At 33.7% G+C, this 17,964-nt stretch overlaps 1 non-coding gene and 1 pseudogene across 1 annotated transcript; one reads left to right on the top strand and one right to left on the bottom strand.

Moving 5' to 3' along the window:
• LOC147789906 (exopolygalacturonase-like) overlaps positions 1-17,964 on the bottom strand; it is a 37,043-nt pseudogene that overhangs the window by 9,654 nt on the left and 9,425 nt on the right.
• On the top strand, positions 10,739-10,812 carry TRNAT-AGU (transfer RNA threonine (anticodon AGU)). The gene has a single exon. It is a non-coding gene; the product is annotated as a tRNA-Thr (tRNA).

The raw sequence follows: 17,964 nt of genomic DNA, 5'->3' as shown, positions 1-17,964 counted from the left end.
ACAAACCATCAACTATCCATTCAATTTGAGCATGAGAACAAACAATTTTATAAAATGAACCCTATAAATCATTTCTAATGCTATGGTACTTTAGTGATTTAGAACAAGTGCAGCCGTAGGGTAGGTCAAGTGTTCCTTCACTAAACTGATACAATCTCAACCAAACATTATATCAGAATAACTCTTATTCCTATAATATTTAATTACCATTAGTTCAATCGAGAACATCATTAACAACCTTAATGATCTATTCGTAAATGTAACCCATCATTTTAGATCTTGTAATTTTATATGCTTGATCCACTCTTATGTCTCTACATATAGTTCAAGTATTCATACTATAGCCAGAGTGTTCTTAGTTTATTGGATTTAGATTAATGATAGTAAAGTTCACTTTATTCAAAAACAATCTTTATTGGTTTGGTCTCGTTTCCTCTTATAGAATCATTTGCAACCAATAGGTTTTACTCCATCTAGTTGATCTACAAGTTCCCAGACTGAATTGAAGTACATTGACTCCATTTCAAGATTCATGGCTTTAATCCACTGATCTCTATCTTCATCATTCATTGCCTGTTTATAGGTCAATGGATCCTCAACGCCAACATCAAGTATGATGACTTGAGTTTCTACCAAACCCAAGTAACGATCGGGTTGAGTTATAACCCTCCCACTACGTCGAGGCATTCTCAACTCTTGAAGAATGTGATTGACCAGAAGTGTCAGCTCCATCAACAACTCTTGTTGAAGGACCAGCTTAATCAACAACTCTTGTTGTTTTATCAGTAGCTTCTTTAGAAATCTCACTTAATACTAGTTTGCTGCAAGGTTGATGATTTCTTACGTGGTCTTTGTAACGACCCTAAATTTCCACATACTCAGAGTCGCTACTAACGTCTCATGCTCATCTATAATGCAGAAATATAACTCTTACATGAACATAGTTGATAACGTTAACTTCAAAAAAAACGTTTAAAACAACTTCTTCTCTGGAAAACTGAAATTTAGAGAAAACAAAAATAAATACAAAATAATTTAAAACAATGAAATGCAAAACAACCTATTCTAACTTAAGACTAGAAATTTAAATATGAATCTACCCTATGCACGTGCCACAGTCTCTGCTCGCGATGCCGCCGTCCTCCGTACAAGTGCGCCTTGCCTTTACCTGAAAAATGATGTGGCACACGGCCTGAGTATTTCAAAGAATACTCAGTAAGTGGCCCCACTATAGGGGCCATGCAAATGCAAACACATGCAATCATGATTTAGGGACCTATCTCTAATCATCTTAGGGGTGGCCTCCAGTCTTGGACAAATTGGATGTGTAGTACTTCCCTACACACGACTCACACGTACGAGTGTGAATCCCTAGGGCGCTCGCACACCCCCTGGACCCTCTGGTCAAGCTAATCTGTAGCGACGTCCGGAGGTCAGCGGAACCCCATAGTGTCATGCACCTCATGAACGCCCTCATCTGTGTGCTTTTGCACCTGTGCGCATACGCGCTCATCATACGGTTCGCGTCCGCACTCATCATCTCTAGGGGAAGTAGCCCTATGCTTATGAACATACAATATGCATGAGGTCCCTCTAAATCCATCATAATGTCTCTTCTGACACAACCCTCTAGTCTCATCTCTTTGTTACTCTAGGTAACACATATTCGTGGATATTTATATTAATATCATTTTCACGCTCTTAGGGTTGTGTCCTATGTCGATCTAACGACATGATGCAATATGGCACTCATCATCATATAGCATGCTCAATATGGAAAACGTCATCATATTAAGGTAAACGTCACGCAATCATCATACTCATCATATTGCCACAAAGTGCATCAAACATATCAAGTACGACATTCATCAAAATATATATATACTGAGCACATCATCAGGTATCATAACCCACACATCATCATAACTCATACATCATCAAAGTCATACATCATACATTATCATAACTCATCTACCGCATCGTACGACATAGTTCATACATCATCGTAACTCATACAATTTTTAGCCTATCCTATAGTAAGGCCACTTACCTGGTTGGCCTCAGCCGAAGTATTCCCTAATTTAATTAACGTAAGCACCCGTTCCTCGAGAGCTGCTCCAAAGGTTGCTGGAGCTCGCTTCATATCCCACCGTTCGTCACATTTTGTTAGTATTTCACATTTTAATTAATAATCCAACTAACAATGTGAAATACAGCTCTAAAACGGTCTCAGTAAAAATCGAATTCCAAGTTTTCATTGTTTCTAAATTTTCTAAAACTCAAATTGAAAATATGTCAATATTATTTCATGCTTCTTTGAATCATTCAATCCAACTATGGTTTGTTATAATATTATATTCTTTGGATGCAAACAATAATAATTTTTCACATCTTCCATTTTCCTTCTCTTATGTTGTACCTTTTGTTCTCTTCTCTCTGTATTTTTTTTTTCTTCCTATAAATGATTATGCAATTATAAAACAAATTTCAATCAGTTCTGTTCTCCTCTCTTTCCACTCTCTAATTAACAGAAAAATATTTTCAATCTATTCTGTTTTCTTCTCTTTCCTACAAACTACTGTTATTAACCGAAGCCATTTTCAATCTATTATGTTTTCTTCTCTTTTTCAAATGACTATCCAATCAAATAAGTCAATTACAATCCATTCTTATTGACAAAACCATTTTTCAATCAATCAATTATGATTTTCTTCTCTTTCCATGCATCAATCAATTATGATTTTCTTCTCTTTCCTAAAAATGATGATCCATGCAATTGACAAAACCATTTTTCAATCAATTTTGATTTTCGACAAGATATCCAAAAATCTAAATAATTGAAAAAAGAGATGTAAAATAACTTTTCTATTTCGTGCAAAAATAAGAGAAGAGGAGATCTAACTTACCCATAAGTTTTCTCTCTTTTCCTTCCTATCAAATCTCCTTGGAGTGAAGCCATTCGATCCAATTTTTCTCTCCCAAAATCTTCTATCTTTCTTTTGTTTCTTTCTCCCATTTTTCTCCTTCCCAAAATCTACCATTTTTTTGTTTCTGTCTTGTTTCTTTCTTTTGCAGATCATTTTGCAGTTGGAGGTGTTGGGGAAATATTTGGGGAAGGTGGAGAGAGGGTCGATAACTTTTTTTTTTTTTTTTTATAATTATTATTTACTTATTATTATTATTTTCTTTTTTTTTTTCGGGTCGTTACAGTCTTCCTCTAAGAATGTAGCATTTGTTGATACGAACACTCTATTTTCTTGAGGGTCATAAAACAAACCACCTTTCGTCTCTTTGGGGTATCCTACGAATAGACATAATTTTGAATGACGTTCTAATTTCTTGGGGTTTTGCAACAACACATGTGCTGGACATCCCCAAATTCTGAAGTGACGTAAACTACCTTTACGCCCTTTCCATAACTCATAAGGTGTTTTTGAAACACTCTTAGTAGGAACCATGTTCAAAATGTATGTAGAAGTCTCCACTGCATATCCCCAAAACGGATCGGGTAATTGAGCGAAACTCATCATAGACCGAACCATGTCTAACAGAGTTCTATTTCTCCTTTCTGATACAACATTTTGTTGAGGCATACCAGGGGCTGAGAGTTGAGATCTTATTCCATGTTCTATCATATAGTTCTGAAATCTTAAGTCCATGTACTCTCCTTCTCGATCTGATCGAAGTGTTTTAATAGTTTTACCTAATAGATTCTCAACCTTAGTCTTATACTCTCTAAAATTTTCAAGAGCTTCGAACTTGTGACGCATTAGGTAAAGATAGCCATACCTTGAATAATCATCAATAAAATTGATGAAATATTCATACCCTCCTCGTGCTTTGAAATTCATTGGACCACAGAAATCTGTATGCACGAGTTCTAAGGTTTCTTTGGCTCTATAACCTTTTTCGGAAAACGATCGTTTAGTCATTTTACCCTCAAGACAAGACTCACATGGAGGTAAAGAGTTGTCTTCTAACTCATTTAGAAGTTCTCTTTTAACCAATCTCTCAATCCTATTGAGATTAATGTGGCCTAGTCTTAAGTGCCAAAGATAGGTATTGGGAGAAATCTTTTGTCGTTTATTTTGAGTTTCAGCTGTTTTAAACATCTCGGTATTTAAAATAGCTTTTTTTTCGCTCGGTTTTAACATATATAACTTGTTTTCTAGTTTTGCAGAACAAATATGAATACCTCTTTTGCAAATGAACACTTCATTGATTTCAAAAGATACTTTATACAATTGCTCTAATAAACAAGAGATAGATATTAGATTTCTTTTTATTTCAGGAACAAAAAGTACATTATCTAATATAATGAATCTATCTCCAAAAAAAACAACTTTAAATTTTCTACTGATCTTGCTGAGACAACCTCTCCTGTTCCAACCCTAAGTGTTATCACGCCGTCCGCAAGCATTCTCCAGGAGCTAGTTTCCTGGTAAAAAGAACAAATATGATTAGTCGCCCCTGAATCTAGTATCCAAGTTGAGTTGTCAAACTCTACTAAAAATATTTCTACAACGAGTAAATCATATTTACCTTGTTGTGTCTTTTCGACTTTCTTCTCTGCAAGGTATTTTGGGCAATTTCTCTTCCAGTGCCCATTTTCGTTGCAATGGAAACATTTTCCTTTATCTTCTTTTTGAATCTTGTGTTTGCGGTTAGTAGGAATCTTATTTTTCCCTTTACCCTTCTTCTTCATCAAAACACTTTTAGAAGTTGAAGGTCCAGACTTATTTTTGGAGGACGATCCTCGTAGTAATTTCTTTGAGATAACAACATTTGCTTCTCCTATTTGTTCCTTGTTCGTTAAGAGGGACTGATAAGTCTGTAGCTCATTGAGAAGAGCAGTCAAGTTATATTCTATTTTGTTCATTACCACATTGGTGCAGAACTTGAAGAAGCCCTTCGGAAGAGACATCATGATAAAACTGACTTGAATCTTCTCATCAAAGATAGCTTCATTTTCTTCTACCACATTGAAATGGACCATCATGTCCAGGACATGTTCTCTAATTGAGGTCCCTACTTTTATACGGCAGTTGTAAATGTATTTTATGGCTTCATGTCTAAGGGAGAAGGACGATTGTCCAAACATCCCTTTTAGAGATTCCATAATCTCTTTAGCAGTACCCATAACATCGTGTTTCTTAGCCAAAACATCAGATATGCTGGCTAGAATGTACACTCGGGCTTTGTCATTTGCCTTTATCCATCTGTCATACGCATCCTGAACTGTTCGGTTTGCATTTGAGCTGGGGTTTGGAGGACACTCCTAAGTTAAAACAAACCTTAAATCATCAATTATCAGTATTGTGTTTAGGTTTGATTTCCAAGTTGCGTAATTGTCGCCGTTTAATTTCTCAGAAGCGAGTAATTGTACTATTGAGTTTGTGATGCTGTGATATAAAGAAAATTCTATTAGTGATTTGACTTAATCCTGTTGAATCCAATCAATTTTAGCAAATGTAATGTACCCAAAAATTATTAATTTGCAACGATACTTTAGTGAGTTAGAGCAACTGCTACCGAGGGGCAGTCAATCACTCATTCACTAAACCAAGACATTCTTGACTTAAACACTAGTCCCAGAATAACTCTTGTTCCTACAGTGTTTTTAGTTATCATTATTTTGGTCAAGAATATACTAACTCTTAGTAATTCTTCGTAAGTGTGACCCGCCATTTTCAGACCTCAAAGATCGGTCTCAACAATGCTATCGAATGAAAAAGCCAAAGTTGGGAACGGATCTAAGAAATCCTATCCATTTCTGGAGTTTGCGTTGTTTCGACTCCCATGTTACGACCCTCCGAATGGGTAGTTGCTCTAGGGCAACATGCAGGCGGAACATGGGAATCTCACGGTGCAACCTAGTGGTGGAGACCATAGGACGTGTTGATATACTTCCTTCTCCCACTTACTATAAATACTTTCTCTATTCACCTTGTTATTGACTCATGCAAATACCTTTCGAATGGAGAACGCTCCCAGGGCGACACGAGGCCGAGCATGAATCTCACGGTGTGAATTTTTCAGAGAGCGTAAAAAGGAAAACAATGTATCTTATACACCTTTTTCCTCCCACTAAGTATTTTAGACAGTTGGGTATACTCATTACTTAAGTATATTCCGGCTAATTAAATATAACCTAAGTCTAGGTGATTTTTCCAAAACTTACATCACTCAAGCATGCTCATAAAATTGGGCTAACTAAGCTCAAGTACTGGTCCGATCTCTAGGTAGTAGGTGTTCCGTAAACCGTCAACTTAAGTACCTCCAGCCTTAGACAAGATCGTGCCAGGTGAGCTTTCTCGTAACCACAATTTTGTAAGACATCGACCTATTTTAACTTTTAAAATTGATCGTGCTCGGTTCTTAACCCTAAGTGAGCATGCACTTATCTTTATTATAGATTTAACGTCTATCTCGTTTTATGACGTTGAAAATAACCTATAACATGCATCTAACATGCTTTATATAACAATTATATAATCATCCATTCCATGCAATAATATAACAATTTATATCTATTACTCGTGGAACCCTAAACATGCATACTATACATTATAACACTTATAACATACTTGGAATGCATGAAACATGCTTAGCCTATGGTGGGATTTTAAATCTATATGACATACTTTATGCACATACATTTTCTATTTAATTAAACCATACATTCATAATGCATAATTAATTAAACACGCTAGAGTGGATTGGTTTTGGCATTTTAAAACAAACAATTAACTAAATTATTACATTAATAATTAAAAACAACTTGAACCCCTCCCGAGGATCACAAACTTGAAAACTAATTCCCTTCTTGAATAATCTTAAAAATCTAGCATTTTAAACCCTTTAAAATTAAATTTAATAGATTACTCAAAATTCTAATCATATTAGAACAAATCATAATCATATTAGGTAAATATCATGCATTCAATTTAAGAAATAAATATCCTAATTTAATTTCCAAGCATAACAATTATACTCGAATGCATAAAGAAAATACATCCTAATTAAGAAATCATCTTATTTCTATAAGAAAACAACCTAATAAAAAAATTTCAAATATAATATTTATATTTAAAAAAACAATTAAAATGGATGATTATGCTTAACCTATAATGGGATTTTAAACTAAATGACATACCAGATGCATTTATTCAATCAATTTAAAACATAGAACATATGCATAATTAAATTTAAAAAAAAAAAAATCAAAATTGACCGGCATATCTGGCATATCCTAGAAATTGAAAATGAATTAAATTACAATAATTTAGATGGAAGACATATCTTGATGTTCAAGATCTTTTATGTTTGGAACAATTCCAAATTTAATAAAACTAGATTTTAAGATCTTTCCTATGGTAACCAATTCCAAATCTAATAAAATTAGGGTTCGAGATTTTGTCGATTGATGGTGTTAATATAACACATGCGGAAGCAATTTGGATCTTAGGCACTTTTAGAACATAAATTATAGTAAATAACTACCATGTTCATAAGTATTAAAACTTAATGAGTTTGAATACTAACCTTTTGTAGTTCAAATTTCTTTTTCCTCAGGAACAGGTTTTGAACCACCACTAGTGTCTTCTCCACTATCCTACGGCCTTAGAACGGGATTGTGGAATCCGGTGAGTGACTAAACTTGGGAGGGATTTTGTATATATGAAGAGAGTGTTTGTGAGAGGTTTTTCTCAAGGTTTTTCACCAAGAAGAAGAAGACCTTCCATGTACCATGATCACTCTATTTAAAGAGTCATGTTTGCATGTTCATGCAAAATTTGAGATCACCAAATTTTGACACTCAAAATTCCACTCAAATGTTTGGGATTATGTGGCAAGCATGCATGTTTGAGTTAACAAAATTTTGACACCTCAAAATTCCACTAACATGGATTTTTCCATTAAATGAAGTCAACATTTTACATTTCTTCATTTTAATTCAACAATTAATTTGAATAATTAATTTCAAATTAAAGTAACATTAAATGATTAATTAAACTATTTAATTAATATTTAATATTAATTCAAATGCCAATCCCAATCAATTCCGACACATAATTTGATTAAGATATTTAAATCTTATTTAAATATTTCAGATTCTCTCTTTTTGTTTAATTCGTAAATAAAACAAAAATGCGGTTAAATATATCGTATATATGTAGCGTATATTCCCTAATTTGAATTCGAACACTTCGAACTCACTCGTCACACTGTTCTATGGTATAGTCCGATATGAGCTAGCAGAGGGACCTAATGGACCTATAGATCATGGGCTCCAACGATCCAAGATTAACCGGTTAAACTCATTAACCATGTTAACCGACACTCGTTAACTACTAGGACACTCCACTATAGACTAGTAGTTGCACTCCCCTCACTATAGATATATTTCTGTCCATTTGATATAACCATGATTAGTAAGTCGATCCTTCACAGGTTGTTCATAACTAGAGCTAGGTCAATTTACCGTTTTACCCCTAAAGTTACTTCTTGTTCCTTATGTCTCACTGATCCTCTAATGAACAATTGGTTTGTGGTCCAACAAGTAAACCAAATCCCTCTCAGGCCAATGAGAGGGTGGGGCCCCTTGTTCAAGACTTGGAGTCAGTGCTTAAGGGAACTACCTCTCTTCTATCCCTGAAAGTGGGTAGGAGTGAATTCCATCTTGCACCCCACGTCCTTAGCCATTCACCCAATCTTACCCCTGAAATGGGAGGCCTATTGAGTCGGCGAACTAGAGCCACTCTCACCCATGCAAATCTAAGGATAATTCCGAATAAACAGGAGTTTATGGTTAGCTGAGGATTAAAACCGAGTTACCTATTTTATCGAATGAAAAGAAAATCAGTCTCAACAGTAAACGACATTATAAAGTGAGAGTGGTTTTCTTCATGGTCCGATCTTATGCAATACTCATTGCATAGGACGCCCCCACTCACATGTCTCCATATGTACAATTTAGTGATCACATTGTTTATATCATATACAAAAGTGGGTCGCATCCATAGTGTCCCCAGAATAAGGTACTCAACCTTATCCTTATACTATAGATTATTTTGACTATATACTTGAACTTGATCCACTCTTATGTCTCTACATATAGTTCAAGTAATCATACTATAGCCAGAGTGTTCTTTGTTTATTGGATTTAGATTAATGATCGTAAAGTTCACTTTATTCAATAACAATCTTTATTGAATAAACAACAATAATAGCTTTATTGAAAATATAATATGTTTTTTTTTACAAACTATGAGTTTTAGGACATAAAACCCAACACCGATATGTAACTATTCCATATGTAATAAAATTAGGGTTTGAGATCTTTCTCTCGTATGGAACTATTCCATATGTAAAAAAAATTAGGATTATTTCCTGGTTGGAACAATTCCAAATAGAGAACTTTTCCTATTGGAACAATTCTAAATATACATATTTTACTTTTAGAATAATTCTTAAGGTAGATTTTTTTAAAAAAATTTTTTGGAACAATTCCAAATGTAGTAAAATTAGGCTTTCAAAACTCTAAATTGTACCGCGAATGGATGAACGTCGTCATGGCCGCCGCTGTCACTTTTCAATTTACAATGAACCTAACCGTATACATTTGTCTAACAAATCGGTAAATCTAATGCCACACTGATATGCCAAAAACAATAAATTTTACAAAACAATATTACATATATCTTATATATGAGAAATCAAATACCCACTATACTACTTTTAATTCAAAATAAAAATCAACAGGCTCTATACCAATGGAAGGGAACGAACTCTTCAATGTTCCCCCAATCTTGTTCACTCGTTACATGAACTAGGCATATGTAAATATACATTTTGATTCTTGCTTCGAGTTTATCACATTGCTTGTAAAGTTTTAAACTCGCACAAATTTTTTTGTAACTGTTTTTTCTGTTAGTTGTTCTTTCATTTTCATGCATTGCATAGTGTATTTGAGTCACTCTCGATCTTTCGATGCCTCAAAATTCGGGGTGTAACAAAATAGGTCTCTTAGGTATGTATTTCATAATACAATTTTACATACAATGTATATCCTAGTCGTTTTTCTTTTTTCCTTTCATAAAGTTAACATGGAATAAAAAACCTAAGATTTAGTGTTCGAGTATTTGTTTGGTTGTCGTTTTAGTCTTCGATACGTATTTTTTTCAAGTGGCACTCGTAACTCAGTTAGCTAGAGCACTTGTTTCGTAAGCGAGAGATCTTGAGTTCAACTCTCAACAAGAGCATAAATAAATTCAATGTTGTTAGACTGAATTCTAAAATTTTACCAAAGCTTTAGGTTCTAGGTAGGATACATAATATGTATTTCAAATGATGATAGAGGGGAGAATGAACGAAATAAGGTGTCTTAATTATGCCACAAAAACTTCTTGGTGGATCATGAGTTTATAAACGAGTTTTTTCTTTTCTCTTTATCCTTATCGTTTTGGGGTTTCTTGGATAATATTAGATTGAATTCCAAGAGTTTCACAACATATCTATTTTATAATACAATTTTATTTGATTTGGGTTTACATTATAAAGACAAATTAGTATTTTGCTTATTTTTCTCATTCCTATAAATATGTCTCTTTGGTTTGTATTTTATGATACAATTCTATGTACAGTGTGTAGTAGTCTTTTCTGTTCTCTTCCCTAGTTGCTTGGGTGTTTATTTGTTTTGGCAATTCAAGAATTAATATGTTTTTAGTTTCAAGTAGCTCTTGTAGCTCTGTTGGTTAGAGCACCCGTTTAGTAAGCGGGAGGTCTTGAGTTCAACTCTCAACAAGAGTATTATTGCCCTCTAGTATGTTTCCAATAGACCTTGCTCCCCACAATTGTGGGCAATTAGTTGTTTACACATTATTTTAGGCTTCGATACGTAGTTTTTTGAAGTGGTTCTAGTAGCTTAGTTGGTTAGAGCACTTGTTTTGTAAGCGAGAGGTCTTGAGTTCAACTCTCATCAAGAGCATAAATTCATTTGTTCTCTTGACTTAGCTTTCTTATTGTTTTTGGGTTATTAGATAATTAAGATCTAAATATCTTATTTTTTAACGATGTTGTTTGATTGAATTCTAAAAGTTTTATAACATTGGGTCATTTCGTATCAAAGCTTTAGGTTCTAGGTAGGCCAGCAAACACAGTATACAAAGTATATGTTGCTCAATGGCCATTAGAGACAAAAAAGTGAAGAAAATGAAAAATAAAAAAAAATATTTGACGCGGATAGAGAGACTAAAAAGAAAGATGATTCTAGTTTTTTAGGAGAACAATGTTTTGTATACAAAAGGTACATATACAGAAACTTGGAAGTAAAAGAATTTTCTTTCTAAGGGGAGCACTCAAACTAAGTGTATCTACCTTTTCGATTGAATTCTTGCAGAAAATTAAAATGCTTATTATAAAGCAAGTTTGAATAATTAATTTCAACTAATGCCAATATCTAACTCATGGAAAAAAATAAGACCAATGGGCTGCAAAGGAAGTGGCACTCCCATTTCACTTTTACATCCATGCATGACCTAAAGATAAAAGGGAAGACCTCGACAAGATTAAAACCACGGAATGAAAATAATTTTAAGTTTGCATTACAAGGAAATCAATTGAATTCGATGACGAATCCTCTTGAAGAATGGGAGAATGAACGAATAATGTGTCTTAATTATGCCACAAAAACTTCTTGGTGGATAATAAGATTGTAGGGTACGTGTTTAAATAGTCAGTCATGTTATTAGTATGGTACAAAGATTTTGGATATTAGAATGAAAGTTGAATAGTATGCTTCTTTACCCATGAACTTGTTCTTTTGCATTTCTTGTGTTTAGATTTACGTGCTAGAGTTATGCAAGTAGTCTTGACCGAGTTATTCTGTGAAGCGATTCGAATCATGAGTTTATAAATGAGTTTTTTTTCTTTTCTTTTTACTCTTTATCTTGATAATTGAGGTAATCGGTTCAAAAACTTTCTCTTGGATTGATTGCTTATCGTTTTGTGGTTTCTTGGATAATTTAGATCTAAACATCTTGTTCTTCAAAAGTAATATTAGATCGAATTTCAAGAGTTTCATAACATATCTATTTCGTAATACAATTTTATTTGATTTGGGTTTACATTATAAAGACAAATTAATATTTTGCTTATTTTTCTCATTCATATAAATATGTCTTTTGGTTTGTATTTTATGATACACTAGCTTGGGTGTTTATTCATTTGGTGATTTAAGAATTGTTATGTTTTTTGTTTCAAGTAGCTCTAGTAGCTCAGTTGGTTAGAGCACCCGTCTAGAGCATTATTGCCATTTAGTACGTATTCTCCATGACTGTGAGCTAGTACATTAAATAGTATAGAGAATATTTCTTTCCGTCAATAAAAGAGGGTCGTTCCCCAAATGTCCATTTACAACATGAACGTTATATGTCGTAGGTACCTGATTATATGTTGAATTCTTGTAACAACTTGAACCCCAACAAAAGCCACAATTAACTTTATTATAATATAAGATTAAAGCCATTTTCGATCTTGCTTCCACTATTGGTACAACAATTGGTATCATATTTTTGTGGAGAATTTCGGCACACAACAAGTGGAATCAAAGCGTGGTTGTCGTATTTCGGAAAATCTAAAAGTTTTTGACCCCCATCAACCATGAAACGTGCTCACAATCGTGCTTATCTTCTTCAAAATCAATTTTCAAGAATTGTGTTTTTCTACTTTCATCCAAATTACTTGTTACAAATCGCAGAGTCATCTGATATTAAATCAGAACGTGAATCGAGAATTTTGAGTTCTAATCTTGAAGTAGAAAATTTTGATGGAATCAATAATTTTTGTGTTTGGCAAGGCGAAGTTACTGATTTGCTGGCCATGAAAGACCTTCCTGCTTCTCTCGTAGAGGAGATGCCTGAAAACATGACAGACGCATAATTATATATGACTCAAATTTGATCTTGGTTATAACATCTGTGAAGATGAAGCTCAAAGATTAGAATTGAGAAGTTTGATCGATCCGATTTGGTTTCTAGAAGATGCAGATGGAAGATTTTCTGTACCAAAAAGATCTTCATGAATTCCTATTGGGGTGAAACCAAATATCATAACCACAGAGCAGTGAAAGCTCAAGGATCGGCAGGCCTTAGGGTTAATTTGGTTGACACTGTCCAAAAATGTGGCGTTTAACATTATCAAGGAGAAGACAACGTAAGTTCTATTGAAGGCGCTATTGAATAGGTACGAAAAACCGTTGAGTATGAACAAGGTGTATTTGATGAGGAGATTTTTCAATCTATAAATGTCTAAAGGTAGTTCCAGTTGTGGATCATATAATGAATTCAATATGAGTTTAAGTCAACTAAATTCAATGAAAATTAATTTTTGAAGATGAAATTAAAGAACTGATTTTGATGTACTCTTTACCTGATTTGTGGGATACTATTGTTGTCGCAGTTCCCAAATCTCTGATAAGTTGAAGTTTTTTCTCGACCATGGTTTGATGATTCTCGCTTGTAATTTTTCTCGAACTATATGACAATCTATTTCTATGTGTTTCGTACGTTTATGAAAAACTGGATTGGCTGCTATCTGTAATGATGCTTGATTATCACAATACAATAATGCTGGTTCGGACAGTGGAACTTTCAAGTCTTGAAGAATGTATCTTAACCAAACTAACTCTAAACAAGTATTTGCCACCGCTCGACACTCGGCTTCTGCTGATGATCTGGACACATTGGTTTACTTTTTAGACTTCCAAGGAATAATTGAATTTCCAAGAAAAATGCAGAACCTAGAAATTAATGGTCTGGAAGTTCGACAACCGCCCCAGTCTGAATCGCAATATGCTTGTAATCTTAAGTTGTTTTCAGATGGTAATACAAGTCCTTGACCAGGAATACCTTTGATGTATCTCAGAACTCGAAGAGTTGCCTCCCAATGTGGTTTTCTTGGTTCATGCATAAATTGACTAAGCACACAAACTGAATACACTATGTCAGGCCTAGTAACGGATAAATATATTAATCTTCCAATCAACCGTTTGTATTTACTTGGATCATTCAACTTCTCCCCTTCTGTTAAAGAAAGTTTCAGATTATGCTCCATAGGAAATCTTTCTGGATGTGCTCCTGTAAGACCTGTGTCTTGAAAAATGTCTAGAGCATACTTCCTTTGAGAGATAAAAATTTCTTTTCTAGACCTAGAAAATTCAATGCCTATAATATATTACAAATTCCCTAAATCTTTGATAAGGAATTTCTCGAGTAAACAAGTCTTGAGATGTTGAATTTCTTTGAAAAATGTCTAGAGCATACTTGCTTGATCCTCTTAATTTCAAGTCCTTGAATCCTTTGGATCTTACATGGGGCGCTTGTTATTTTTGGAGCTAATTTCCTTTATTTTTTTGGGGTGTTACATCATATCTCATCACTTGGCTCCCCAAATCGTATTTATCAATCACAATTTTATACATGATCCCAAGATGAATTGGTTAACTCTTTACTAGTCTCTATGTCGTACATCTACGTATCATGAATACATGATCCTAAGATGAATTGGTCCTCTCTTTCTTATAACATTTTCCATAGTACACCAAACATAATTATTTCATTCATAAGCATCGTAAACAAAACCTTAAACCAAACCACCACGAAGAGGTCCAGATCAGCTACATAGGGTTCATTTGAAATAGTTCTTACTTTCTTTCATTAAATGACACAACAATTTGATAACTATTTGACAAACCCCGTTTATTGTTCTTTATAATCCAAAATGGTTTAGAAATTTTGGAAACTCCTCGTTCTCAATTTGTTTAAAAAAATAATGACCCTTTAAATTGTTATTTTACCGTCTACGATCGAGTTGCGAAATGCCTTCTTAGGGTAAGTCCGTATTTCCCTCCTCTAATATGTCATTTCTCAAGGAAAATGTATATATTATTACCTTATGACATGATGTAAAGTGCCTTTTGTATCATATATTTGTTTTATCATTTCCTTATATAAACCCAACATTTTCTATTAATTTCTCCCAAAGTTGGGAACTTAAATAAATGGGACTCCTACCCCGTGACTGTCTTCTAATAACAATTGGTTGTGAACTTGATTCGATGGACCTCCCTGTACATTGTGTTAGCATTTTCAAATATTGTCACAGTCGTACATTTTCAACCATACAACGTCACGATTTTGTCACACTCATGAAAAATCTTTTTTTTGCCTGACTTTATGGCTACATTAGACTTTAGACAAGGTTGGTCACTAACCGAACATGACTTATATAGAAACTAAACTTTGTTCAATCATACATGTAACAACTCTAACCGACTTGCCTCTACTCTAGGCCAAGCCTAAGGCTCTACCTCACCTTTACCCTACCTCAAAATCCTTCTAATGCAATGTCCCATCTGATATAGTTGTTTTGATTATCAATCGTGTCCAAAATAAGTTAACAAATGTTCATATTATAATTTATGTCGATAGGTAATTAACATCGTTTATATTTCACTCGTACTAATCATGTCAAGCTTTAAAAAAATAATAATAGTAATAATCCTAGATAAACAACATATCAAAAATATTTATTTATTTAAATATTAAAATCAAACTTTCAAATTTATGGATACATGAATTTTTTGCCTGACCATTTGTAGCAAATATCATAATTATCGGTTTTATAGTTGAACATATAGACATTTTCCTCTTTCATATGCCACGAACATAGAATACTTTCACAATTATCTCTATCTCTCTTATCTATGTAGACATTGAAGTAATGAAACGAGCTAGGCCATTGGAAGGAACAGTAAAACAATGTTGTGCCCCATAAATTTGGACGAAAACTGAAGTCGTAGCTGGCCAAAGGAGTCAGCATGTGGACTCCCAAGTCATCATTGCTTGATTTGCATTGAACAGCGAGCTGATTTTGAGATTTTAGAGCATTTGTTATCTTGACCATAATCTTTGGGTTTTAGAGGAATGATCCTTCGATGGTAGTCACTTGGTTAGCAAAGAGTAATGAAATTAAGAGAGAAAGTGCAAGTGTTGAAAATAAACTCATGTGGTTGAAATGGGAGAGAAAAAGAGATGGGTATGAACACATTTGTTTGTGCATGATTTGTTTCACTCTTTATAGTTGAAAAAGAGTGTAATGGAAGATAACGGTTGATCCGTAATAACCCAAAAATAAATAAATAAATAAACTAACCCATTTGTTTGTATTTCTAAATTCTTTCTTTTCTTTTTTGTAACATATGGTTTTGTGAGAAGAAGTTAGTTGAGTATTTTAGGGTGGTAGTGATTGAGAGAGGGAAGGGATTAGTTATTATTAATTAATTCTTTTATTTTTTTTTATTTTCATTTACTGTTGTTAAATAGTTTATAATAAAAATAGAACCGTGATTGATAACTGTTATTTTTTAAATTGAAAAATATATGATTGAAACTGTTATTTCTCTCTAACATTTTTAATTAAAAAATTAAAACTATAATATGAAAATTAATTTTATGTTATGGTCGTTCGGGTCCTTCACCTAGACTAATTTTCATAGTGTTTCATGACCTAGCCCAACGAGGCTTTTATCTGGTCATCATATGTAAGGACCAGTCTGACTCGATACTCCAAAAAGGTGAGTAAACTTTCACGAAATAAAACAAACAGTATTTAAAACATAACATTACTTAAAACAAAACAGTGTTCATACATGAGTAATTAAAACACAACATAATAGTTAAAACACCGAATAAGGAACGAACACAAAATATTTCAAAACAAATTGGTTGAAGACGACGGGTGAGGCTTGTCTATGACACCTGCTTCGGAGTCCGCTCCCAACCTCGACTAGCTCCTTATTACCTGAAAAAAAAATGCAAAATAAGGAAGGAGTACAAGACTCAGCAAGTAGCCTACTTGTAGGCTCTTTATCGTGTTCTTGATATGCTAGGACACCACACTCTTTCTTTTCTTGTTCTTGTTTCTTTTGTAAGTAATTAGGCCCGTTCTATTTCTGACTTGGAGTTATGTTAAGAATGAGAAATAGAATTGGGACAGAAAGTTACATCTTCATTAATATTCACAATGTTTAAATAGGATACAAGCTACGACGAATACCTAAAATTAAGGGAAAATATTAACTAACTAAATCTTGAGAGTCAAATAAAATATACTACTAATCAAATCATAAAGTAAAAAAAATATTAATTAAGAATGTATAAGATATATTCCAACACTAATTATTATAATATATTCTCCTAATATTATATCTTAATACTCCCCCTCAAGTTGGAGAGTGGCTGTCAATCACACCGAACTTGTCTTTCAAAAAATCGAACTGACGTCTTCCCAAATTTTTAGTGAAAATATCCGCCAATTGCATTTTAGTCGAAACATAACATGGTTTGATGATTCTAGCTTGTAATTTTTCTCGAACTATATGACAATCTATTTCTATGTGTTTCGTACTTTCATGAATAACATGGTTTGATGATACTCAGCTTCTGCTGATGATCTGGACACATTGATTTGTTTTTTAGACTTCCAATGAATAATTGAATTTCCAAGGAAAATGCAGAACCAAGAAATTGATCATCTGGAAGTTCGACAACCGCCTCAGTCTGAATCACAATATGCTTGTAATCTTAAGTTGTTTTCAGATGGTAGTACAAGTTCTTGACTAGGAGTACCTTTGATGTATCTCAGAACTCGAAGAGCTACCTCCCAATGTGGTTTTCTTGGTTCATGCATAAATTGACTAAGCATACGAACTGAATACACTATGTCAGGCCTAGCAACTGATAAATATGTTAATCTGCCAATCAACCGTTTGTATTTACTTGGATCATTCAACTTCTCCCCTTTTGTTAAAGAAAGTTTCAGATTTTGCTCCATAGGAAATCTTTCTGGACGTGCTCCTGTTAGACCTGTGTCTTGAAAAATGTCTAGAGCATACTTCCTTTG

This window comes from Cucurbita pepo, chromosome 12 (assembly GCF_057944985.1).
Source record: "Cucurbita pepo subsp. pepo isolate OVF chromosome 12, ASM5794498v1, whole genome shotgun sequence".
Lineage (NCBI taxonomy): Eukaryota > Viridiplantae > Streptophyta > Magnoliopsida > Cucurbitales > Cucurbitaceae > Cucurbita > Cucurbita pepo.
This window is presented reverse-complemented; position numbering and strand designations above follow the sequence as displayed.